The 27,349-nt window shown below is 37.8% G+C and overlaps 1 protein-coding gene across 8 annotated transcripts in view; it reads left to right on the plus strand.

Moving 5' to 3' along the window:
* Positions 1-27,349, plus strand: part of IL15 (interleukin 15) — a 77,322-nt gene that overhangs the window by 17,351 nt on the left and 32,622 nt on the right. Inside the window, exon 2 of one of the 8 annotated variants that reach the window (XM_073892289.1) lies at positions 16,974-17,089. The exons of 5 other annotated variants lie outside the window; for them this stretch is intronic. The gene's annotated coding sequence lies outside the window, so the exon portion shown is untranslated. Of the gene's footprint in view, positions 1-5,816; positions 5,836-16,973; positions 17,090-25,584; positions 25,625-27,349 lie in introns of those variants that run through there. 2 more of the 8 variants (XM_073892290.1, XM_073892291.1) reach the window with 2 other exon arrangements.

Consider the following 27,349-nt stretch of genomic DNA (forward strand, 5'->3'; position numbering starts at 1 on the left):
GACTTCTTTACTTTTACTTAAGAAGTGTTACTTCTGAGGACTGTGGTACTCTTACCTCTCTGCTTCTGTGAGGGATTGGTGAGAAGCCATAGAAATGTTAGAATGCAGTCATTTGCCAGCAGGAGATGTGCTATATAATTAAGCTGTCATTTTCCCTGATAGGTTTTTATCAGCAGATAATAAGAAGTGTGCGTCATTCTAAATTGTCATATGGCATTTCATGCTACAGCAGATAAGGTATGTCTTCTGTGGAAACACAGAGCAAGCACATGGTGCCGTTAATATGGCCGTTATAAATCACAACTACACACTTTAATAGTTAAACAATTATCTATAGAGGCCGTACTGGAAAATTGGTTAGTAATAATTGGCTGATTTTTATGATGAGGAATAATTTTTATATAGGTCTTTTTATATAAATACTGAGGAATTCAAAAGAAGAACATTCATTTAAAACACACACATGAGCACTTTTTGATTTTTTTTTTGGCTCATTTATCTTTAACTGCAAATGGTTGAAGGGTCAGAAAGTCACCGAAATAGCTTCCCGTATATATTTTTCGAGTTTAAAGTTATATATATTTAACACTGCTATTATATTATATAAAGATATACCACACGGTAACACTAAAGAGGCCAGAACTGGCTACTAGTGGATTCTGGTTTGTCTGGTTTTCTGTTGTTGGAAGCCACAAGTTAGCAAGGGAATGGCTTGGCTTCTGGGATAAAAGGAAAATATTTCTTGATTTTTGAAGGGCTGGCTAAAGCTATGAGTCTTCTCTTTTTCCTTTCCCTTGCTCTTGTTCCTTGGCCATTCTTCTCCACTTCTCTCTCTCCTCTCATCATGATTTATGTTCTTTGAAATTTAATTCACATTTACCAGCTATAAAAAGCTCACCTTGACTGACCCAGCTGCCTCTGCCCTTCAGTTTTGCTGGTACTAGACTTTGCTCTCTACATGGCAGAGTATGAGAGATGCCTTCTTTGTGAGAGTTTTAAAATCGTATCCAACTAGACCATTGCAGTCCAAAGTATGAAAATATTTGTTTCCAGGATTTGACCCAATAAAGAGCTCGCACCAGAATGCAAATTCACCACACCACTAGCACACATCTTTAGTTCACCCAACTTTTTTTTTTCACAAAGTCTTTTCTGAAGAAAGAATTCGTGTAAGCTTTATTCACTGTAGACTGGTACTTTAGTAACAGTGAACTAGACGGTAAGGATGTTAATGGCCACTTTTTCTGTGGGACTTATGGGAGCGGGGGGAACAGCCTGATTGTGAGTGGTTCGTGGTGAGGTGTCACATTCACGGTGGTGATAATCACAGAGAGGTAACATCTTCGAGTGCTCACTGTGTGTCTGGGCCTGTTCTGTGTAGTTTTCATGAATGAACTCACTTGACCCTTACAATGACCCGGTGAGGAGAGGCACTGTCATTTCCCCCATTATACAGATGAAGAAACTGAGGTCCAGGGAGATTGATTAATCTCCTCTAAACCCTACTGTTAATAAGTGGCTAAGTTGGGATTCAATCCAGATAGGACTGAAACCAAAGTCTTTGCTATACCTGCATCAGTGCTGTCCAAAAGAAGTTTCTGCAGTGGTGAGAATGTTCTCCATCTGCTGTGTCCAATAAAGTAACCACAAACCATTTGTGGCTTTTGAACCCTCGAAACATGGCTAGCTCAACTGAAAAAATGAATTTTCATTAATTTACATTTATATTTAAATAGCCACATATGGCTAGTGGCTACTGTATTGGACAGCATAGCTCCAGATACTTTTTAGATGACTATAGGCTAATAACAGGAAAACCAAACCAGGAAAATACATTAAAAGAATGTGCTATTCTTCCTCCATTTCTAGAGTTTCCCTGGGTCCTACATTAAAAATTTTTTTCGTTTATTATTAAAAAAGAAAGAAAGGAAAAGGGGCTACTTTAAATCTGTTGCTATATAGAAACAATAGGATTCAATTAAAAAACATGTTATTAACTCCCTCCTCTGGTTGGGGCATTCTGCTAGGCTTTGAGCATTACAAATAAATGAATAGGAAGACGTAGTTTCTGTCTTCAAGGAGCTCATAATCTAAGGAACTAAGAAAAATGTTATACATTTTTTCTCCAGGGTCTCTTCATATATAATTAGACAAAGTATTTAAGTATCTGTTATTTAATACTTTGTGGTGTTTTGCTTTTAATTTTTAATATTTTAATTTTTTTTTCAAAAGGTAATCTATTCCCATGGTTTAAAATTCAGAGGGGACCAAGTTGCTTTTAATTCCCTTTTATGGAAACAAGTGCTGCTATCATTTCCTAGTTCATACCTTTATAAATATTTTGTGCATGCCCAAGGAAACATAAACATATGTTCATCCTTTTTTTAAAAAACAAATATGCACTATTGAATAACCTTGCTTCTTGCACTTAAAAGTATATATCTTGGATACTTTTTCATACTGGTTCTGAAAGACCTCATTTTTCCCTATGGATGCATAATATTCCATCCTATGGCTATATCGTAATTTGTTTAAGCAGTCCTCTGTGGAGATTTAAGTTATTTCCAATCTTTTGCTATTACAGGACATATATAGACATGAATAACGTTAGCAGTTATATTCTAATGTGAGCTAGAGTGAATTGCATTCATGTTTCCCAGAGCATATTGCACAAACAGTCTCAGAAGGTGTTCAAAATATAAAAAGAGCGTTCTCTGACTTTCTGTAACTTCTGAGTATTCATTGGGGATTCATAGTGCACCTTGTTAAATTAAAAGAAATCCTGCAATAGTCTACGTCAGTGTAGGCCAAGTGTTTCCCAATGTTCGATTTTCTCAAGTACTAGAATTGACTGTTTTTGTAGGTTGAGTTCCCTGGGAAGCAGACTGTGATCTAGAAATGCACATGCAGGAGGCGTACTGGGGCGTTGTTCTCCAGGACGACACCTGATGGAAGTAAGCCATGACAGAAGTAAGGTAGGCAGAGGGAGCAGGTGAAGAGGGATGCAGTTGGCAGCAGAGGCCTCGGCCCGTGGGTCCCATGGAGAGTGAATGCTCTGCAGCCCAGATGGAGCTTCAGGAATGTCCCAACTGCAGGGAAGGAGGCCAGGCCCCCACAGGGAGGTGTGATCTTGTGCTAGGCAGCTCCCTTCCACTGAGGGCGTTTCTGGGGAGAGACTCTGCTCTGAGTTGTCAGCTGGGGTCGTGAGTGCCTCCGTGTTCACTAGAACTCTGAGTAGCACCTTCACAACTTAATGGATTGTGTATCAATTCCTTCGTAGCCTTGCTGTTTAGAGCAAGTCACTTGATTTTTTCATGACCCAATTTCTTTATGTTCTATGGATGCCCAGTTGGAAGTTCTTGGGAGTATCTAACATTCTTTGTTTCTAATTCCATTTAAATACATACTAATTAAACTCCAAGGGACGAGATAAGTTTTCCCAAACGTGTATTTGGCCACATAGCGGCCAATGACCTGGCTAGGTCAGCCCTAATCTTCTGGTATTACTGCTGTGCATTCATGGAGAAGGCACAATTTAACAGTGTTTTTAAGAGGATGTCACTTAACCTGACAGATTCTTGGGGCAACATGGCAGGAAAGCTGAGTTAGAGTTTCTTTTGTTTTTTAAGTATCTTTGTTGCCTCTTCTTAGGTGTTTCCTGAAAGAGCTAGCCTGCAATCTCCCCAGGCCAGGAAACAGTAGTCCACGTTGCTAATAGGTGAAGGATTAGACTGTCCTGAGTCCAGCCTGCTTTAAACCACAGTCTTAGGTGCTCTTATTCATCCTCCCTTTTGAAGCTCAGGGGTAAACAGAGGAAGCCAACAAGCCATAGCCTTTTCTCAAGGGCATTCTATTTGAAAATCGGATGGGTCTGAGTGTCCATCCTGTGCCTTTTAGTGTGTCTGCTAATTTCATTCTCATGCCTCCTGCAGAATTCATCAGCTGTCCTGGCTGTCAAGGAAGCTTGTTTCCTGATCCGAGAGGGAGAAGGATCCAAGGAATGGTCCTATCTTAGGTGTGCCTGATAGAGTTGATGGAGCTTCATAGAGAGGATGGAAAAATACTCAAGAAAAATCTCAAAGAAGTTCTTAGGAGATAATGGAGGAGACCAGTGAACTGGGAAGTAAAACCAAGATTAAGGGGTTGGCTGTTATATAAATATGATGCACAGGTGGAGACAAAAAAGAAAAAACATGCTAAGATTGAGGGCTGTGTCCAAGACCAACTTTAAATGGAACATTTTTCTCAAAAACCTTAATCTTTTCCATCAACACAAAGCTTAATAAGAATTCTTGATATTCTTAATATTGTATAATAGTAATGCCTCAAGTGAGAGGTTATTTAAAAGGGGGATTTGAAAGGGAATAAACTAGAAAAGATATTGTTAGAGGATGGGAGAAAATGATGAAAATAGGAATTTGCCTTAAATCGATCCAAAACAAATTTATCTTTTCTGACCAGTCATTGACCCTTTCCTTTTCCTCCAAAACAGATGGTATATAAGATTCTTTATGCTAACTCTGAAATGTTTCTGGAACCACTCCCCTCATAATCCATTTGCAATGATTCATCTGCAAAGTGTTAGGTCCTATAGCATGCTGGTTACTTCCAATGATGTAACTGTGGAGTCCATTTAAGACCCCAGTCTCATCTTCATGTGTTCCTCCAGTTCAAGTTAGACCTGCGGGACCAGTAGGGGGAAGATGGTGTGGTTCACGTTTTCATAGCCTCCTTCTAGCCTCCTTCTGGTTTTTCCTGATGGAAGTGGAGACCGGGTGGGGACATAGGGCAAAAGGGCCAGATTAGCTTCTGATTGGAGGTCATTTTCTGTGGGTTGTTGCTTCTCTTCCTGGCTAATAGTAACTCACCATTGAGACCTTCTGTGGAGGAGGGTTCCGAAGTTGGGCATTTCTGTGGGACATGTGTGAGTTCTTCCTCACATGTAGAGTGGTCTCTATACTGGCCCTCTGTGTGTGATTAGTCTTAACCGCTTCCTACCCTCTCAGCTCCCTCCATTAGTGGGAGAGCCCCCCAGGCCTGAATATCTGAGTCCCCTTGCAAAGAGGCCAGCTTTGATCCGTAGCTTTGCTGAATCAAACACTGGAAATAAAATCTGATGCTTTTCTCTATTATTTTTTTTTCCCTTTGGTAAGGTAGGTTTAACAGCAAATCAGCAATCTCTTGAGCTGATATGATGTCTACCCAGGAGATGAGATGCCAGTCTGTATTGCTCAGCTCAGGGTCCCATAAGAAAATATCATACCTGGGCTTCTGGAGGAAGTCCAAGATCAAAGTGGCAGCTCTTCCCTTCTCTGGTGAGGACTCTTTCTGGCTTGCAGATGGCTGTCTTCTTGCTGTGTCCTAACATGGTGTGGGGGAGTGGAGGGGATAAAGTCTCTGGTGTCTCTCCTTATAGGGACACTAATCCCATCATCAGGTCCCCACCCTTATGACCTCATTCAACCCTAATCACATCTCTAAAGCCTCATCTCCAGACACCATCACAATGGGATTAGGGCTGCAACATAAGAATTTTGGAGGAAACAATTCAGTCTATAGCACAGTCTCTTTTATGTGTAGTCCCATAGCATTTCTCATCATGCTCGTGGCTGGTGATTCTTTTTTTTTTTTTTAAGATTTTATTTATTTATTTGACAGAGAGATAGCACAAGTAGGCAGAGCGGCAGGCAGAGGGAGAGGGAGAAGTAGACTCCCACTGAGCAGGGAGCCCGATGTGGGGCTCGATCCCAGGGTCCTGGGATCATGACCCGAGCCGAAGGCAGACGCTTAACGACTGGCTGGTGATTCTAACCATTGCCTTTCTCTTCCTTCCTGGTATTTTAGTCTTCTGTATATGGACTTGGGAAGGGTGCTTGGGGTGAAGTTGGTGGTTTGGAGGGAGTAAAAGTAGTAAGGGCTTGGCTACCTCTAAGTTAGCTCTGGAGCAGGTGTCTGGACCTAGCTGTAAAACTCTCTTTAGAATGTGGGGCAACTTAATGCTTCTTCTTCTTCTTTTTTTTTTTTTAAGATTATTTATTTATCTGACAGAGAGAGACAGTGAGAAAGGGAACACAAGCAGGGGGAGAGGGAGAGGAAGAAGCAGGCTTCCTGCCGAGCAGGGAGCCCGATGCGGGGCTCGATCCCAGGACCCTGGGATCATGACCTGAGCTGCAGGCAGACGCTTAACGACTGAGCCACCCAGTCTCCCCCTTAATGCATCTTCATCCCCAACATGGAGCTCTATTCACCATTTCCAGGGCAAGAGTAAAGCCACATTCAAAATCCTCTTAAAATATCATTCCTCACCCACCTTCTTGAATTCTGAGCTCTGCGGGCAGCATTCACTTTGCTAGAGTAACACTGCTCATTCTTAAAGGCCAACTCAAATGCCACCTTCTCACTGAAGTCTTTCCCAATCCCTCATCTTCCTCATCTCTTTAGAATTAATTACCTCACTATGTTTTAACATGAGCCTTTTCTTATTTTTCTATTAAAATATGAAGTGCATTAGTTAGTTTGTATTCCACTCCCTCCCACCCCGTTGGCATGTTTCTTAAGGATCAAAACCAGCTACTAGGTTCTTATACACAATAAGTTTTGAATAAATATTTTAAATAATTCAGGAAGATTCCAGCATATAGGCATATATATTGAATGGCTAAGAGAGCACAAGCAGGGGGAATTGCAGAGGGAGAGGGAGAAGCAGACTCCCCGCTGAGCAAGGAGCCCCTACGCGGGGTTGGATCCCAGGACCCCGGGATCATGACCTGAGCCGAAGGCAGATGCTTAACTGACTGAGCCACCCAGGGCCCCAAAACTTTTATTAAATCAGTAAGAGTCAGAGATAAGATTATATAGATAATTTTGTTATTATTATTAACATAAATATCCTCTATATCATGGGCCGTGCTGAATTTTGGTTAAAATGTTTCTTATTTTATAAAATAGGAATTATACTGCTTAACTTTTAAAAAGGGCATAAGTTTGACTACCTTTTTTAAAAATAGGAAATACCCAACTTTAGGGTTTTCTAATGGTGTAATCTGTTGGCATATTCAAACCCCTTCAAAATTACATATCCCGTGAAAATATGATGTTATAATGTTGTGTTTTACTGTTAAGTGTCTGAGTGGAGACTTTGCTACTACACTCTTAGAGTAGATATTTGTAGCTTATTTTCAGCATCTTCCTTGGAGTTGGTCAGTAACTTGGTATCAAGTCCACAAATAGATTTGATGACATTACATTTGCTTTGTGCTGTTTTTGGGGAAATGAAAAACATTTTACTAGAGAATTGCATGAAACATTATAGTTTATTTTAAATGGTGTATGATTATTTGTCTTCCAAAATGAAGTAGCTATAGTCAATGTGGATATGAATTAAATTTGGAGGAAGTCTAAAGATTTTAGGAAAGATTAATCCAAAAAAATTCCCATGAACTTCTGAAGCTTTCTCCATATGAGTCTCCCTGTCTTTTCCAGCATGATCAGGTATGGAGATAATCATAAATCTAAAGAAGAAAGTATTATTCAGTACATAATTGTAAATCTTTTAATCCCTACCTTTGACTCCTACAGAATGCATTCCTATATACTGCCATCTGGCTCTTTAAAGCAATATTCCATCAGGTGCCATGCTGGTATTATCACAGAAAGCAAAGAAGTCAATGTTAGCACATAGCCAGCCCACAGGAGGTTATATAAGTAAGTTTTTAAGAATTATATCATGTAGTAAAGACTCTTTCATGTAATAATGTAATTAATAATAAGGAAGATGTGGAAAACCAGTTGAAATTTTATACATACATAAACACACTCAAAATTTTAAACATGAATATCTTGGTCATGAAAGAAAATGCTATTTGTCATAAAATGTTTAAGGCATTTTCTGAGGACAGAGAACACTGTACATAACAGAAGTAGGCAATTTTTTTTTTCTGAAAAGAGCCAGAAGTAAGTATCTTAGCCTTTATGAGCCAAATGATCTACCGAAACTACTCCACTCTGCCTTTATTCCTGCCATAGATGTGGATAAGATGGGACTCTGTCCCAATTAAAACTTTATTTACAAAACAGGTGGTGGGTGAGGTTTGGCCTGTGGGTCATGGTTTGCCTACCCTCTGCATATAAGATGAAGAAATTCTGTATCTCACTTTCTCCTATACTATAAGCAAAATGTCATGTGCTTTCTGTGTTTCTAATTCTCATTGATTCCTAGATTTTTAGTTATTGCTTCCTTTTGGGTACTTCAAAACAGAGGCATTTTGATGAGGTCATTTTGTGCAGGCCTGTGATAGCTGTTCTTGTCTGATGTCAGGGAGGGTTGGGAAGGATATTGGCTGGATAGGATTAAAGATACATTTCTTGGGACACCTGGGTGGCTCAGTTGGTTAAGCGACTGCCTTCGGCTCAAGTCATGATCCTGGAGTCCCAGGATCGAGTCCCGCATCGGGCTCCCTGCTCGGCGGGGAGTCTGCTTCTCCCTCTGACCCTCTTCCCTCTCGTACTATCTCTCATTCTTTCTCTCTCAAATAAATAAATAAAATCTTTAAAAAAAAGATACATTTCTTACAATTTGCATAGTCAAAGCAAACCATCAACTGTGAGATGCTTCTTAGTGAGCACCGGGGTTACTGTAACAAGGATCCAGAAAGTAGTGAGCGCCGGGGTTACTGTAACAAGGATCCAGAAAGCTGCTATTTCTATAAGATGTTCCTTTGAAGGTAGCTTTTATTTTGGGGACTCCGTTGGGAAGCATACTAGACTCTATGCTTGAGAGATTTTGGCTGCATTGACATTTGTGCTAACTGAATATCACTTGTAGTATTTGTTTTCTTTTTTAGATTCCGAGAATAAATGCATTTAGAAAGCTGAATTTGGGTATAGACTAGGTTGCATAGGATCTCATTTGTACATACTTTCACTCAAAACCTTCTCCTCTTTTCATTTTGGCCAGGACTGCAACCTACAGGCGTGGGTGGCCTTGAGTCACCATCTTTAACTCAATTTATATCAAGTTTTTAATTTTTTTCCTTATTATTTTTCTGATTATCAAAGTAATATGTGTTCATCATAGTAAGAGTGAAACTATAGGAAACCGTAAAGTGGGGGAAATATCAGATCCAGCAATGCAATTACTAAGAGACAACCCGTTGCATTGTTATTTTTTCTACATAGTGAATATAAAAAAAGTGTGAACATTTGCCTCGTAGTTTTGTTTTCTTAACAGCAGATGGTGACATTTCCCTGTGACATTACATAAGTAAAGCAAATATTATTTTTAATGTGAGTATAATACTCTGATTTAAAATGTATCACAATCCATTATGATTGTATTCATTTGTGGTTATTAAAAATAATACTTATGTGAATGTATCCTTGAATAAATCTCCGTCCAGTTTTCTGACAATTTTGTTAAGGAAAATTTCCTAGGAAGAGAATTAAGATGTCTGACATTTTAAATATTTTAACGGTGCTCAATACATATTCCAGAAAATATGTATAAATTTATACCTTCGGCACCCTTCTGTGAGCCTTGGTGACACCGCATCCTCACTAGTGCTGACATTTAAGAGTTTTAAAACAATTCTTCCCGGTGCCATGATGAATAGGGCAGTAGTTTGGGCCCAGTGTAATTTCCCTCCAGGAAATCATATAGCATGGGATTGCAGGGTGACGCACAAACGGAATCTATAACAAACCCCAGAGATAGTGAAAAGCCATAAAATCCAAACTTGTGTCAGTGTAGGCAAAAGCAGCTGAGGCCAGCAGAATTTGTGCAGGAAGCCCTACTGAGTGACGCAGAGGAATGGCAAGACGGGAGGGCCCCGTGACAGCAGATGTCCACAGTCGCCAGCAGATCAGGAGCCCAAGAGGGAAAGAACCCTGTTCTGAGTGGGAACGAAGCTCCAACAGGAAGTCATTGGCTGTTAAGAAATGGAGAAAGATTCTCTGTTCCCACTGGTGGTAGATTTCAGAGAGCACGTTCCAAAAGGAGAGGAATGCCCTGGAAGGCAGGGGCTGTGTTCCTCGGCAACATCTTCCAGGGACGAAGCTGGAGGGGCTTTGGAACAGAGGCATACACCGCGTCTTAGGAACTCCGAGGGACTTCACATGGGCTTCTTGCCTGGGCTCTGCTCCTGACGTGGAGATGGGAATGAATTAACAGGCTCTGTGGCTCATCCTTGACCAGGATGATGGAGGAGTTAGTAACACATTCTTGACCTTTTCTCTGCCTGGGAGTGACCACTTATGGGGCAGTTTGTGTGCTGTGTGCCCTTAGAAATGGCCAGCCCCACCGTATCCCCTTCTGTGGGCTCTCTCCCCTTCTCCTACTTCTTGCCCATTTTCACTTCCTCCTGCTTGCCTGGAATCACACTCCTTAATGGAATATTTCTTCTGTGTCTAATGATGATGTCATATCTTCATTGTTTGTCTGATTTCCATTGGGATTTCTCCTGACTCATTTGTTATTCAAACACATATTGCTTGATTTTCAAACAATTACAAATTCCCTAGTTATCTTTCTTGTTACTGATTTCGCAGCCAGAATTCTGTCAGAGAATAAGCATTGAATAATTTCAGTCCTTTTAATTTTGTAATGACTTGCTTAATGACCCCACATATGGTCAACTTTGGCAGATGTTCCAATACAACTTGAAAAAAGTGTGAATTTTGCCGTTGTTGGAACAATGCAGCATACAAGTTAGGTAGATCAAGTGTATTATTTTTCCTTTTAGACCTACTCTGTCCTTCCTGAATTTATATTTTATTGTTATTCTATGAGCTTATGAGAGGGATATTTTTAAATCACCCACAATAATGGTGAATTTGCCTATTTTTCCTCTAGTTTTACTCATTTTCTTGATAAAATTTAAAGCTATGGTTTTAGAAGGTTGTCTTTTGGATTGTGCTATCCCCTGGTGAATGGACCTTTTCATGGATTTGAAGTGCTCTCCTGTCTTTCTAATACAGTTATCTGGCTTACTGGCTGCTTTTTCCAATATTATATAGTTACCCCAGATTATTTCCTTTAATGTTTGCATAATTTATAGCTTCCCTTCCATTGACTTTTAGCCTGTCTTTGCCCATATGTTACAGGTGTGTCTCTTGTAAACAACATGTAGCTGTGTTTTACATTTTTGTTTTTAATTCCACCCGTCAATCTCACTCTATTTTCATTTAATATAATTACTGATATAGTTGTGCTTATATCTACCATCCAACTATGGTTTTCTATATGACCCATCTCTTTATGTAGCTTTTTCTTCCTTTCTTGCTTTTGTGTGCGTTAATCAACTTTTTATTATCCCCTTTTCCTCTACTAATTTGTTAATTCATATTATTTTACTCTTATGTGTTACCTTAAATATTACAACATGCATCTTTTTAAAGTTGATACTCTGGATATTAGTTGTTATCTAGATATTATGATATTCATCATTTGTATATTACATTTTATCTGGTGAATTTTTTAAGAAGAGATGGTTTCAGTGTGATTTAACCCCTTTCAGAGTAATATAAACTTTAAATTATTTTCATGAGGTCATAATATCGTGGACCACCTAAGCTTGGTCAAAATTTCACAAGAAGAAAACTATCCATGATTTCATTTATGAATATCAATGCAAAACTCTTCAGAAAATTTTCAGGTGAAAGAATCGTGCAACTCATTCAAGGAGTAATATATCATGATGAAGTAGAGTTCATTCCAGGAATGAAAAATGATGAACTCCATTAAAAAGAATTCATCATATTAATTGATCTAAAGGAAAAATTATATGTTAATCTCTATAGATGTTGAGTGTTCATTTGACAAAATTCAACAGCCGTTCTGGATATATTTTTTTTTTTAAGAGACAACTCAATATTAAGTAAGAGTTAAGCATTTTGTAACCATAACAAACTATTTATGCATTCACGCATTCATACACACACCAACTCAGCCCAAAACAGTATAATAATTAATGGCAAAATGCTAGAGGCACTTCTGCTATTTTTGCCAAAAGACAAACAAGATAAGGGTGCAAAGCTCTCACATCTACTAGTGACGTTTTACCAGAGTTGTTAGTCAACAAAACCAGACAAGAGAAACTGTTATTGTAGATGACTTAATACTTAGAAAACCCAAAAGAATGTAACTGAAAAGATTTCTAACTATGATTCAATTCTAACGTCTAAAAGAGAGGAAAAAAAAGACAAATTATAAAATCCTTTGGTTTGGCAACAAAACAAAAAGCAGCTATTCTCGAAAAATTCTAAAGAAGAATGATAAACTGGGAAAAAGTATTTACCTCTGAAATCACCAAGAGTTTTCTCTTCTTTTCTTTTCTTTTAAGATTTTATTTATTTATTTGAAAGAGAGAGACAGAGAGAGCACAAGCAGGGGGAATCACAGAGGGAGAAGCAGACTCCCTGCTGAGCTGGGAGCCAGACATGGGGGTTTGATCCCAGGACCCCGAGATCATGACCTGAGCCGAAGGCAGACTATTTTTTTTTAAGGATTTTATTTATTTATTTGAGAGAGAGAGAATGAGAGATAGAGAGCACGAGAGGGAAGAGGGTCAGAGGGAGAAGCAGACTCCCTGCTGAGCAGGGAGCCCGATGCGGGACTCGATCCCGGGACTCCAGGATCATGACCTGAGCCGAAGGCAGTCGCTTAACCAACTGAGCCACCCAGGCGCCCCTGAAGGCAGACTATTAACCATCTGACCACCCAGGCGCCCCACCAAGAGTTTTCTAATATATTTTAGAAAACGTGGGGTTGGGGAGAAGTAAAAAGCGGTAGAACAATGGACAAAAATCATGAATAGGTAGTTTGCATAACAAAAAATGTGAAGTCTTTTAATTCATAAAAATTCAACCTCATGCAAAATGCTAGCCATTTTCTTAATTTTATTTATGGAACGTGGGAATATAAGTATATATTCTCGATTTGCTTGCTGTCAAGGATTCACAGGAGCTAATAGAAATGGTTGTTTAAATAAGGAGAAGAGGGTGGAGGGAATACAGGGTGGACAGGGAAAAGAATCAGGGTGTGATTTCTAAATGAATACCTTTTCATATTGTTTTGTTTCTCAACCATGTGAATATATTACCTTTACAGAAAAAATACAATAAAATGTAATTTTTTGCAAATTTGTTAAGTGAGAAATTTTATCTCATTTTATCTTGCATTCTTGATTACTGTAGACACTGAATTCCTTAAAGTGTTCATTTGTTGTCTGTATTTTCACTCTGTACTTATCTTTTCGAGTTTCTCATATTTAGAGATGTTTTTTCTTACCGAATTTTATAATCTTTGAATATATAAGGAATATTTAAAATTTTTAGTTCCACATTTTTAGTCTGTTTATCCTATTATTTTATTCATTATACATTAAATCTATCAATCTTATTTTGTTGACTTTTTAAATTTTTATTTATTTATTTATTTATTTTTAAGATTTTAATTTATTTGAGAGAGAGAGAGAGAGAGAGAGCATGAGAAGGGGGAGGGGCAGAGGGAGAAGCAGGCTCCCCGCTGAGCAGAGAACCCTATGCGGCGCTCGATCCCAGGACCCTGAGATCACGACCTGAGCCGAAGGCAGATGCTTAACCAACTGAGCCACCCCAGTGCCCCTGTTGAACTTTTTTAAAATTGCCTTAAGCCTATCCAGAAATCAGATGCTTACTTACATATTTTTTTCTAGATGTCTTTTTTTAAAAGCTGGAATTTGTCATATGAAGTGAGAGGAGAATGTAATTTTTCTCAACAGCTAGCCAATAGCTTCACAGAATCTTTGTTAAATAGTAACCATTCTCTTACCTGCAGCTTCAAGATTCTTTCAGAGAGACATCTATCAATACGTCAGTCACTTATTTTCATTTTGTGGTAAATTTTGCCACCTACTAAGACTGGTTTTGTTTATTTAAATTACCTTTCTATTTCAAAATTATTTTCACCAGTGGACTTTTTCACATGAACTTAAAAATCATAGTGTCAGTTTCACTTCCTGTATCAATTTTTATGTCAATGTCACTTCTAATTTCATTTCTTATGAAATAATTTGGAAAAAATTATACCTCTGTAATATACAGTGTTACCATTCAGGGATAAAATATGCTTCTCAAATCAATTTATTGTCCTTTTTGCTTTTCAATCTAGTGTTACTGATTTTTTATATCCTTCTGGTATATACCTTATCGTATTCATTCCTAAGTATTGTATAATTTTGTCAGTAATGTGAGTTAGATAATTTCCTCTACATATTGCTAAGATACAGAATGATGACCATGAAAACAAGTGGTTATTTAATTTTTACTTTTTCTTGCCATTTTAGTTCATATGATGTCTCAGGTAATTTGCTTAACTTCGTTAGTTAAATAATTGTAAAATCAAAAAAATAACTGTAGAATCTACAAGTAATGGTTTTATGTTTTTGAATAGCTATAACTGTATATTTTTACGCCTTGTTTTTATTAATCAGAAATTCCAGGGGCGCCTGGGTGGCTCACTTGGTTAAGCGTCTGCCTTCAGCTTAGGTCATGATCGCAGGGTCCTGGGATCGCATTCTGCATCTGGCTCCTTGCTCGGCAGGGAGTCTGCTTCTCCCTCTCCCTCTGTGCTCTCTCTCCCTCTCTCACTCTCTATCAAGTAACTAAATAAAATCTTAAAAAAAAAAAAAGAAATTGCAGGAATTTCTTCCAGATGCCAGAGAATAGCCACCAGAGTATCCATCTTATTCTTGAATACAATGGGGATACTTAGAGTGATTTGCTAGTAGGTTTGAAGTTGGAATTAGTTTAAGGAAGATTTGATTGTATTAAGAAATTATTATTCTATTCCTATTATTAAGAATTTATTATTTTTTTTAAAAAAATGTATAGTGAATTTTGCCAAAGGTATTTTTAGGTCAAGACTGGTGCAGTGTTGAAGAGATTGGACTGACTGGAAGCCCGGCTCTACCACTTAGCAGCATTGCATCACAACCTCGGCTAGCTGCTTACGCTCTGCTCTCAGTTTCATCATTTATAAAGTGCAGATAGCAATCGTACCCACCTCATAGGCATCCTATAAATGGCACATGAGCTAAAGCCTGTAATGTGTTTGGCATTGCCCTTGGAATATAGTTGACCCTCAGTAAGCGATGACTATCATTGCCATCTGTTGAGATGATGGTATGATTTTTCTATGGGATAACTTAAGATGAAAGAATTCGGGCAAAGCAAGTCTGACTGGAATCTTAGATTGCATGGCCCATCTTAGTAAGAGCACACATCTGTCCACCCTGTGTTTGAGCATCTGTGGTTTAATTCTTATCCTTTATTTCCACTCTCAGTATGCCCCTCACCTTTAAAAATAATCTGTACTTGCTTTGTCCAGTCAGCAGGATTAAGAAACAAGTTTGTCTTCTACTTTTCAGGGCTCTGTTTATTCAGTTATCAGGAGGAAGGGTAGAGTTGAATCAAATACTAATTTTTCAAACATTTTTTTTTCTTCTAGTTCTCTTATAGTGGGTGATACAGGGAAAGGTCTTTATTTTTGTCTTGGTATTGTATGCACATAATATTTAGAAAGTTGTCAAAGCACTCTGAGGGTTAGCCATGTACACATATATACCAAGGGTTAGTCATGTATGTACGTAAGCATGAACCTCACTTCCATCATCTACTTAAGTAAGCCTACTTAATTCTCTATCTAAACTTTAATTTTCTGATGCAATAGGTTATTTAGATATTCTATGGAAAAAGCTAACCTGAGGTTAACATTTCTTTATGGGACATTAAGCTTTGTCTACCATCACTGTTACCAGTAAAGCTCACTTTACAGAAATGGATTTGTGCATTAAAAAAGTATACATGATGTATGATTATCTTTTCTCAATATATATTTTACAATTGTGGTTAAACCACTTTAATTTTATTAATATTCATTAAATGGTTGATTCTGTGATAGAGATAATACTTAGTGCCACATATGCTGGAAAGTATATGCATATCCTTGCTGAGAGAGATTTTCTTTAAAATGGAATTCCTTTGGAAAGATGCTGCAGACCCTCTGAGCCTCAGTCTACCCTCCTGGGCCACGCTTTTAAGCCATCTCTGTTCCACTGGGGTCAGCTTCCTTTATGCTACCTCCCCGCTGCCTTTCCCGTGCACACTGCTGGCTCTTTCTCAGTCATCTTCTATGTTCTCTTATGGGTTTAGGCAGAAATTCCTGACTTCCTTCCAGAGAAGAGGCTTTGTTGTGTTCTCAGTCTTTTTCTTTTTCTCTGCCTAGCTAATCCTTACCTGTGTTTTTCTATCACATTTTACTGCCTCTAGAATGGGGCCACCCATCACATTGGTATCCGTTAGGAATTTCAAAGCAGAGAGGCAGGACCAAGCCTTCCCCCAAGTGTACTCTCCACTCACTTACTCGAAGATATCAACCCCTGGAGGGAGAATTCATTGCACACACGTCTTCTTCTTCCTCTGTGTCTCTTAGCCTTACCCCCCCCTTGCGGAAACATCGACTTGCATCACATCTTTCTGATCCCAAGGGTAACCTGTTGTCTAGTGTTTATACATAGATCGTGTTTTTACTCTCTACTGTGGAAGAAGCTCTGTCTAGACCAAGTTACATTTTCAAGGTAGGAGCCTCTGGAAAGCTAGGTGGTAGGGATCTTCCAAACAGGAGTAAACATTGGTTTAATTGAGAAGAGCGTAGTATAGTGGTCAAAACATGGATGCAAGCCAGGCTGCCTAATACCTCCTGCCACGTATTAGCTGTGTAGCTTTGGGCAAATTATATAATTTCTCCGTTCCTCAGATTTCTCATCTTTACAATGATGATAATAGCATTACCTTCCTTATAAAATTGCCGTAATAAAAAAGTTAGTTAAAAATATATGCATAGCTTGGAATAGTAACTGATAAGTAGTACTTGATTATTTGCTAGCAATTATTCTTTTAATATTATGAATCATAGTAAAAAATTATCCTTCTTTTAGATATTTGAAGGCATGAAACATAAGTAGAATGTGGTAAAGTGATTGACCTAACTGGAGGGAAATAAGAAACTTGCTATTGGCAACTAAATGGAAAATTTGGAAATGCACGTGCCTGAGTAAGTAGGACTTTGAAAGTGTCATAGTATGTATGTATGTATGTGTGTATGTATGTATTTATTTATTTATTGAAAGTGCCGTAGTATTTAGACATACAATAGTAAGCAGTAGGAAGACTTGATAAAATGTGGGTGATGGTAATGTTGTTGTTATAAATGAACCCATAAAGAATACAAAAAGTAGAATCAAAGAGTGAGAGAAAGATTGTAGTTAAGACAACTCAGCCTTAAGGACACGCCAGCTCAGATTAAGTTGTTGCAAATAGCAGCAGGGATCCAGGAGGACATAGAGATGGCTGACTGGGATCACAGAGGGGCTCCGGCCCGTGTTGAATTTGGGAGAAATGGAGAGTTGTCAGGAGAGGGTATTGTCTAGGGAGAATTTTTTTTGAGGGGGAGGGGGAATGTGTGTTGGGAAGTATTCCTTTCTCTGCTGTAGTCTATAAGAGTTTTTGTAGGCCTGGACAAGAAAATCTTAATTTTCGGTTAAGTTTGAGATAGCGATAGGCTATTCAGGTAGAAACATCCATTGGTCAGGAATTGACAGATATTTTGTGTTAAGGGCAAGAAGGTAAATGTTTTAATCTTTGTGCACTAAATATGGAATCAGTTACAGAATCTTCTTTTTAAATGTCTTAAACTCTTAATTTTTTTGAAAAGGTAAAAATGTAGAACAAAAACAAGCTGCAACCTGATTTGCCCCCCTAAAGACATAGTTTGCCAACCCCTGCTGTAATTTATTGCAAAAGAACAGAACCTTGGCAGACTTGTTGGTGTTAGAGATTTAATTTAGATTTCTTCATCTTCAGCATCTGTATAATTTGAGAAATCATTAGTGAGCATGGATACATGTATTACAGTATTCTAACTAAAATTCAGTAGTGTTGTGAACATAAAATTATATATATATTTAAAGTAAAAGAACTTTTGCCTAGAAATAGATTCTATAAAATTATGTTTTTCTTCTTGTAAGTCCTGTAAAGTTACTTTGTAAGAACTTCTTTCAACTAGATACCAAAGTAACTTCAATAAAACTAATATAGATATTTTTTAAAATTCTGATGAGAACTTAACATAACCACTTCAGAGAATTCGTGATTTCATAGTTCCATGGAGATTTACGCAAAATTATGTTTGACTTGCTGGGTGTCACAGAGACGAAAAGTGATACCTTTGGTCTATGATGCTCTCATCATGTTAAGTGATAGAATGAAACAGGACATAAGAACTGTAGCCAACTGCCCCTGGCTTTAAGACATTGAGATTATTTATGTTTTAACTGTGGGGTTGGAGGGAGTTGTATTCTTTTAAAACTGATCAAAGTAAATGCTTATAGAAAGAATTTAATAAAACAATTCGAGTTCTTTAATTCTATCCAAATTAACCAGAATCGATGGCACAATTTAAAGAAGCCTCTTAAGTTAGCCAAAATTAATGAGTCCATTTATTCCCTCAATTCAAATAGATTACTACAGAGTGAGTACATTTTCCTAACTGACTTTTATTGATTGTAAATTTAGCCAAGGCATTTTGCATTTTACTACAGATTTCTAAAGAGATTCAATCTTTTCCTGTTAAAACCTAGAAATTATTTTTGTTTCAATTTAAGGTGATGCTTTATTTCAGATAAACTTTTGAAATCCACAAAGAGTATTAAGATGCAGAGTTGAGATTAGAGAGAGTAGTTTTAGATAAACCTAACATTACGTTCAGTTTCAAGTTCTCAGTTTTAAGAGAAACATTGAGAAATAGAATTTGACTTAGGAGAGGACAACCAAGAATATAAAATATCTAGGTGCTAATTCAAGTGAAGAAAGAGCCAACAACGAGCATGGAAAAGGAAGACCTTGGAGGGGCTGGGTGTGGGGGTGGGCTACATATATATCATTTTTCTTAAATATTTAAAATAGCAGAGGAGGCACCAAGTGATTCATTCATCCATTCATCCCATCTATCTGTCCATGCATTCCATCCATCCAGCCTTTAAAAATTACCCTTCTTTATTTTGGTCACCATGCATGTGTTTGAGATACAAAGATGCATTAGATAAGCCCTACCTGAAGAAAGTCACAGACTAATGGGGAGACTCAGTTTTGTGGGCACACTTACTAACTGGGTAAACTAATCAGCCTTTGTTTCCTCCTCTTTAAATCTGGATAGTAATAATAACTAGCTCATAAGTTATGTTAGGAAAAAAGGAGGTTGTGAAAAGTACTTCAGAGTGCTATGGAAGGTTAGATGATTTCATGTTAGAGTCTGAGGGATATATTGACAAGGAATTACGAACTCATATTTTCTATATCTTGTGATTGAAAAATTTATATAGTGACTCAGTTATCTGTTGCTATATAACAAAACATCCAAACTTAGTGCCTTAAAGCCACCACACTTTATTATTTCTCATGATTCTGTCTGTTGGCCGGTCAACTTTTCTGCTGGTCTTGTCTGGTCTTATCCAAGGTCTCCTCACTCACATGTCTGGGAACTTGGGACTGGCTCTGCTCTGAGTTTTTCTCTCCATGTAGTTTCTTCATGAGAGGTTTCCCTGGATTTTCTTTCATGGCAGTGGAAGCATTCCAAGATGGAGAAAACACAGTGGCAAGGCCTCCTAGAACCTAGCCTTGGAGATTGCTCATTGTTTCTGTCACATCCTCTCAGTCATAGCAAGTTCTAGGGACAGGGCCAGTCCAGATGAGTGGGAGGAGAAATAGACTCCACCTCTCGATGGGAGGAGTGGTAAAGTCACATTGTATAAGGGCCCAGGGATGACAAGGATTGTTGTGGCCATCTTCATAACAGGGTGGGTTTTCATTTCACATTTGATAAAATGTAACTATTTTTCTATATGCAAGGGCTAACAGTTGTATATTTTTTTCTGTACTTCAGTAATCATTACTATTACATAATAATATGAGGTAAGATATGGTTTAAGTTCTGTACAGCTCATAGTAATTGTTTATAATTAAAGAAAAATTGTAGCTACTTCTAACGAATGTGTTGAATGAAGGATCTGTTTGTATCTATGAGGAAATCTACTAGTTTGAGAGATTTAAAGTCTTGTTAGTTGATCATTACACTATCTTCAGTGGTTTAGCAATAGGAAGTAAATTCTTAATAGCTGTCACTTTTATTCCTTGATGACAAAAATATAAATATATTTTAATTCAGTTTTTTTTTCCTCAGGGTATAACGAAGGCTTAAAGAGCATAGAATAGGGATGGGGAGTGATTTTAGTATTGTGTTTGTTGTTTTAATCTAGTAGTTTCAATGTCATTTCAATTGGTTAGAGTTTCCTTACTTTTTAAGTGACTTCACAGCAAAATATTTTGTTGCATCTATCTTTGTTGTTTTATAGTCTCAGTGACTTTATAATTTATATACTACAATATCTTGTGGGTATGTATGACAAAATGGAAACACAAACTTGCCCATTTTACTAAAAACAAGGGTTTTCAAACATTTGGGAGTAGCAAGAATTTTCCATTCAAAAATATTCACAGGATCTAGATTGAACAGTAGATTTCATACATAAGAGCAAACTTCATACATAAAATCAGGGAGGGCTCCTAACCACTTCTAGTTTGGCAATGCCCAATTTAAAAACATACATAAAAACAGTAATAACAAAGTAAAAGTATTCCAGTTTATAGACAAGTATATATGTTGAGTGTAGCCTTAGTTTTAGGGATTGTCTTCATTTTCTTGAAAACACAACTCTGTTTCTTATCTTCTAGCTTTTAGATATGTGGCCCCCTCCACTTGGAACTCTCCCATCCCCTTCTCACTTAAGGAATGTCTGCTTGCCCTGGAGGTCCCAGCTTCCATGTTACTTCCTTCAGAGAGTTTTTTTCAGGCTAGACACCTCTCTTGAGTGTTTTCACAGTGTCGTCCTCTAGTAATTCCCACTATTATGTAATAGCTGTGGGTTTGTCTTCCTCACTGGACAGTGAGCTCAACAAGGACAGGTATGACATTGACCTGGATCACCGCTGTATCTTCACTTCATAGCCAGCACTTAGAGCATTGCAGTGGGCGACTGATATTTGTTGAATGGATTAATTTGGGGTAGGCTGATAAAATTTCCTTCTTTACGTATTTTTTCATCCAATTACAAATACATTCAGCCCAACTATTCACATTCACATGGTCTCTCGTTAAAGGGTAGCTTTATGTGAACCAGGATATGATTTTATTTGATTGGCTTTGTATTTTTTGGCAATTCCCTTAGCACATTGCTCTGGGAATTATGGTCACCCAAATCAAATACCTCAACTTTACCTTACCTCCTCACCGTATTTCCTGTGTTGATGATCTTTCTTTGCTTCCAACAGCTTTCTACAGCTTCCTTGCACTCTTTGGATGGATAATAACCTCCTGGTACCACTGTCCTCAGAGCTCCCCACTATTAGATGGCAGTTCTTTGAACACATCTGCCTCTTATGACACGTAAGAGGTAATGTGTTTATTATTTCTCACAATGTGTTTCCACTCACATTCTGTAATTTGCTTCCTTTCCCTAACTTTTGTCCATTTGCCTAACGTACAAAACATCCTGTCATCCTGAAAATAGCCTCATGAATTCACTCTCTTTTCAATTTTATTATGTGGTTTATCTCTCTTAGAACAAACACTCTGGTTTCTTATTCCATTCCAAATATTCCAGCATAATTAACTATCTGTCCTTCTCTCTCAACACACATTTGTGCTTCGGTAACTGCACATTATTTGGAGCAGTTCAGTACATCAGCAAATTGAACATTAACAAAGCACTTGATCTTTCTGTTTGGGTGCCAAAATTTAAAATGTTTCACTAAAGGTGATACCAGATTTGTGCAGGTTTCAGGTAATTCTTCAGGTGCTCTTTATTGTAGTAGAGGGCGACAACCTAGAGCTCTTGGGACCTTTGCTTACTGATTAGGATGCAGATCCTTTTTGTTGTGGTTACTTTATGGTCACTTGAAGTGTAGCAAGTATAAGGATGCACATACAAATTAACAAGACTGCTTTTTACATGTGCTTTGTAGAATCATCTAATTATTTTATTGTGCTATCTCGTATAAAAGTTCATTTTAATTTCACAGACCCGTAAATCTGTTCAGTGTATAGGGGAACAAAGGCAGAAGTATTACCCAAACAAGTTTGCAGAGGATCTCAGAAAGGCTGACTTAGAAAATGTCAGAAATCTCTGAAGTGTCATAAAATGAAGTATTTAAAGGTACAGTAATTGCGTCTTGAATTCTTACTGCATGTTAAATACTGTACCAGGCACATGATGTGTCTTCTCATTACAACCATTAATGATTTGTATTTTATGTTTTTCAGAAGCTCTGGAAGTTAAATAAATTTCCTTATATATTAGTTTTCTATGCTGTATAACAAATCTTTACGAACTTAGTGACTTAAAATAACACCCGTTAACTATATCACGGTTTTGGAAATCAAAAGTCAGACAGGCTCAATTGGATATTCTACTCAGGGTCTCAAGGTGGAAATTAAGGTTTCTGCCAGGCTGGGCTATTATCTGGAGGCTCTGGAAAGAATCCATACCAAACTCATTCAGCTTGTTGGCAGAACTTAGTTCTTTGTGGTTGTAGGAGTGAGGTCCTTATTTTCTTGCTGGCTATCAGGAAGAGCCATGCACCACTCCTAGAGGCCACCAGGATTGCTTCTTACAATGGCTCCCCCAAAGGCATGTGTAGTCCTTCTTATGATCTGAGGCTCCCTGGCTTCCCCTTCTGCCACCACACAGAAAAAAATTCTCTGCTTTTAAAGCCTCGTGTGATTAGATTAGCCACCTCCTCCCCACCCCCTTCAATAATTTCTCTATTAAGGTCAGCTGTGGCTATATAACGTAACACAACCCCAGGGGCGATCCTTCATCATATGCACATTTAGGGTGGGATTTTGGGGGTGGGATTATGGAGACCAGCCTTATTGCTATATAGTCAGACTGTGTTGGTGCCACATAGTGCTATAAAAAGTACTGCCTCACAGTGTTCCAACACAAGCTTTCCATGCACACTGATCCTGTAAAATAGGAGATCCAGATGGTCAAGAATCACGTACATTAGGTTTTGTTATGCTGTCCAGATTTCTGTGGTTTGCACTAATGTTGGTTTAGTCTGCTTGATTTCAAGCTTTGGTTTCTCCTTTGTACCCTGTCTCCCCCCTGCTTATCTTATAAACACACTTTAAAGAGTTGGTTAACCAAGAGTCATGCTCATTTCCATTTCTTCTGGAAGTTTGAGTGCAATCATAGTTTTTCTTTTTATCTATATACTTTTAAGAAGCAATTGAGTTGAGTGACTATAATTCCTATGGCAGTGTGCTAAAGATCGCTGCAAACTGCAGAAGACATAAAGTCAATTAAGAAAAATCCCATTATTAAATAAAGCTACCATTGACTGGAGACCACATGGATTTTTATGAAGCAGAATATTTGAAGTGGTGCACACTATGAAAAAGGAAAACAGATAAGTTTTCCTTTTAAATAACATAAACATAAACAATTTTAAATAACATAAACAATTATATGGCATATATTTCTTAGGCTGTTGAAGTCAACTTTTTTTCAGAGAATCATTGATTTCTTTATTGGCAGCTTTGAATCTTCTTTTTTTCCCCCTCATTAAGACGATAATAGGCATCTGCTTTTTTCCCCATGATTTAACCAGGTCAAACAGCCTCTTAGACTATAACCTGCTCAGTTGTATTGGGAACAGTGTAGTTTGTGTGTGAAACAAAGTCCAGTCCTGGTTTTTCTCAATAACTACATAATTTGGGTTAAGTCATCTCTGACTTAACTCTGTCTTTGGGCTAGACAATCTCTGTCTTTGGGCTAGACATCTCTGAACTTTATAGTCCCCAACTATTAAATGAGCAGTTTTCTAAGTTTCTATTATTTTAAACACACCTGTGACGTATTTTGGTCAGTTTCTGAGTTGCTGGGGGTTTTTTTGTGTGTGTTTGTTTGACTGCTTAGAAATTTGTTTGCTGGATCTCATAAAGACACATGAAAAAATTTTATAGTTGAACCTGCGTGACTATTATAGTAAAATTCATTGGAATGCGTATGGAACTTGTCATACTTAAGTTATAGGATTGGTTTTCTTTCTTCACACAAGAAAACATTCATGGGGTCCAACTTTTATGCACACTTTCCTCTTCTCAAATAAGTGTTCCATTTTTTTCTTTTTTCTCTTTATTTCACCAGAAATATCTTTTACTTGGCATGCTATTGGCCACAAAATATGCATGATTGTTCTTTAATGAGAAATTCCTGTTTCTGCTCTCGAGGATAAAGTACTGAATATTAAAACAGACATCATAATGGCAGACGATGGCCAGAGTTGTTATGCGTTGTCTTAGCAAAGTTGATTTTGCCTTTCTTTGTGAAATATGTGGTATGAAGCTCTGGTATTGCCATTCTTATGGGTTCTCCTCCAAGTTGATGGCCCAGTTGTGACAAGTCAAAGCATCCAGCTGATGTTTTAAAGTGTTAAAGAAAATTAAATGAACAGTTAAATTAGAAATGGGGTCTGAGCTATATAACTTCTCTCCCTGGAAGGGAGGATATTATGGGCAACATGCACATAGGGAATGATTTTTCTGGTAATAAAGTTTGGAAAATGGCAACCAAAACATAACAAAACAATTCATGCTGTCATTCAGTATGTAGAGAACAAAAAGAGTTTTCACTGTGTAAGAACCTACACTACTATATGTTTGCAATGATGCCTTAGTGTAAGGGAAAACAGCTGTTTGTCTGTTTTTCTTTCGGTTTTATTTTCTTTTTACACTGCCATTCCATCAATACGTGGCTTCATAAAGCTGTAAGATTCTGATAGAAAAACTACCGAGTCCATGTGCTTTGGAAGCCAATGTCTTGATTTTCTAGCTGGATAGCAATATTTCATTACAGCTGGAGGGAGAGTGTGACTCTTGAGTGTTCAAGGCAGGAAGCCTAATGCCACCAATACCGTGTCCAGAAGTGAGCTATCTCCTGTGTTTTATGTGCTTCATTCCACTGAATGAATATTGTATTACTGTTTTTATTTTTTTGTTGTTCTTTGAATATCAGAGACTTGTCAGTTGGTTCTCTTTCTGTCGAACACTTGATGGAAAGTTTTATTGTAAAGCTTCTTTTATGGAGATGGCTTTATGTCTTGGCTGTAAAGGAAAGTCTTATAAAATGTGATCGGAAATTATCTGTATAAGTTGCTGCCCTGTACGCCATTAAAAACTCCGAACCTGAGTGTTAGTTTTAACTCAGAGCTGTGTTTGCCCAGTGTATTTGGACGCATCCTTCATGTGACCACTTTCTTCCATACAGAATTCCTCTCCCACCAGCCCTCCTTCAGGGGCTCCATAGTCTTGTTGGACCCGTCCATGCTGTATATTAGACCCAAGCTTTCTGGGTGTCTTCCTTGGATATTTACACTGTCAAAGACCAAATATCATTTATGGTCAGTAATTCACCTCTTTTGTTACTCTAGGCATAGCTCCCAAGAACTGCCTCAAACCAGGGAATCCTCAGTGAGTATTAATTGAACATTGTGGGGAGATTTCTTAACTGAAATGAGCGTCCTTTAATGCAAATTCTTCTATATTAAAACTTCTTCTCCACTTACATTTTGTGGCCATGTCACCCTATCTTTGTATTCTTATGGGCTGACATCTATGATATTCAGCTCAGCCAGTACACACCTAAATTCTGCAACTTATTAGCGGTCCTGTGTTGCCTTCCTTAAGCAGAGCCTAAGAGACTGCCTGTTTGCCCTTATTGTGTATGTTTCTTCTTTCCCCAAAACACCTTTTGATTTTTGCTCTGAACTCTTACATGAGATGCACCGTGAAACATGTTTTCTTTCCTTCTCTTTTTTTTCGTATGAGTTGGCGTGTTTAATTAACCAAAGTTAAAAAGGAAGAGAAGACATTTTTTTTTCAAAGGGAATAAAAGTCATGGTAATCTTTTGCTTTGCCTGGAAACAGGTTGCTCAGCAGCCAAAGGGAGTCTAAACTAGACAGGTACTTCCTTACATTTTCCCTTAAAAATAAATAAATAAAAGGGTACATGGCAGGCCAGGCAGGCGGTTTCATTGTGCTTTAATGGCCCATGGTAGCCCAGATGTTGAAATGCCCTAAGTGGGAAAAGAATTTTCTGTCATCTTCTTTTCTGCTAATGGTGTTTATTTTATGTAAATATTCAGTTCTAGCATGATAATGGGTGCCCAAGGGAATTAAAGTGAAATAACAGGATTCTTAACATATTTCTCATTCCCATATAATTTATGTTTCAGATATTTCTACTGGAAAGTGAGAAAACATTTTTTTTTCCTAAGGCAATTACTCCGCATGGCCTTTTTACCCTGTTGTAGAGCCTTTTTTTTTTTTTTTTTTTCCGGATAATAACCCACAGAATCTCTTTGGGTGCTCGAGTTAAGTCATTAATTGGCTTGATAAGGGGTTATTAGTACAGAAAGCCTATTATCTCCATTTGTTGTGTGTAACTCCCAGACTTTGACCCATTTTGTTGTTCCTGAGGCCAAGACTCATTATTTTCTTCTGGCACCATACAGATTGTGGATTTCAGTTTAATTCACAGACTTAGAGCTCATGTCGAAGTAGTTTCTGCTGAAAAGTGATTTTTCTAGACAATTGTTCAAAATTTTTGATGAAGAGTCAACATTAGATACAACATTTGACTGCATGTACTCTACTATAGAGATTATTAATGCAAGACTTTGTTCTTTTAGTGTACCTTTCGTCCTTCAAAAATAGTTTTCTCTGAACTGTGGAGTTTTTTTCTGAGCGTTTGTTCAGAGTTAACAGCAAAGGCAAATTTAACTATTAGCTTCCCATATAAATTACTAATACATTAATATCCAGCTTTGTTCGCCCTCTTCTTAAATTAAGATCCATATTTGTTGAAAGAAAATGTGAACACTAGGAAAACTTTACTTACTGGTGACTAACTCTGGATTTTCTTTACTGAGTCTAACTTTGGAAAATATTGATAATTGAATTCCACACATAAAATTAATTTTATCAAGTTATAGATTTTTCCCCATAAACGTCTGTAACTGAACCAAACAAGAGTTCGTCCACTCAGTGCACGGCAAGCCAATAAAAACGGACACTGAGCTCTTGCAGTGAACAAAGATAGACTATTTTATTGGTGTGGCACCATCCAGGAAAATGGGATGCTAATGCCTAAAAATCCCAAATTCTCTGATGCCTTGCAAGTGAGGGTTTTTAACA

This window comes from Callorhinus ursinus, unplaced genomic scaffold (genome assembly GCF_003265705.2).
Source record: "Callorhinus ursinus isolate GAN/ISIS: 27379988/994484 unplaced genomic scaffold, GSC_fseal_2.0 scaffold4, whole genome shotgun sequence".
Classification (NCBI taxonomy): Eukaryota; Metazoa; Chordata; class Mammalia; order Carnivora; family Otariidae; genus Callorhinus; species Callorhinus ursinus.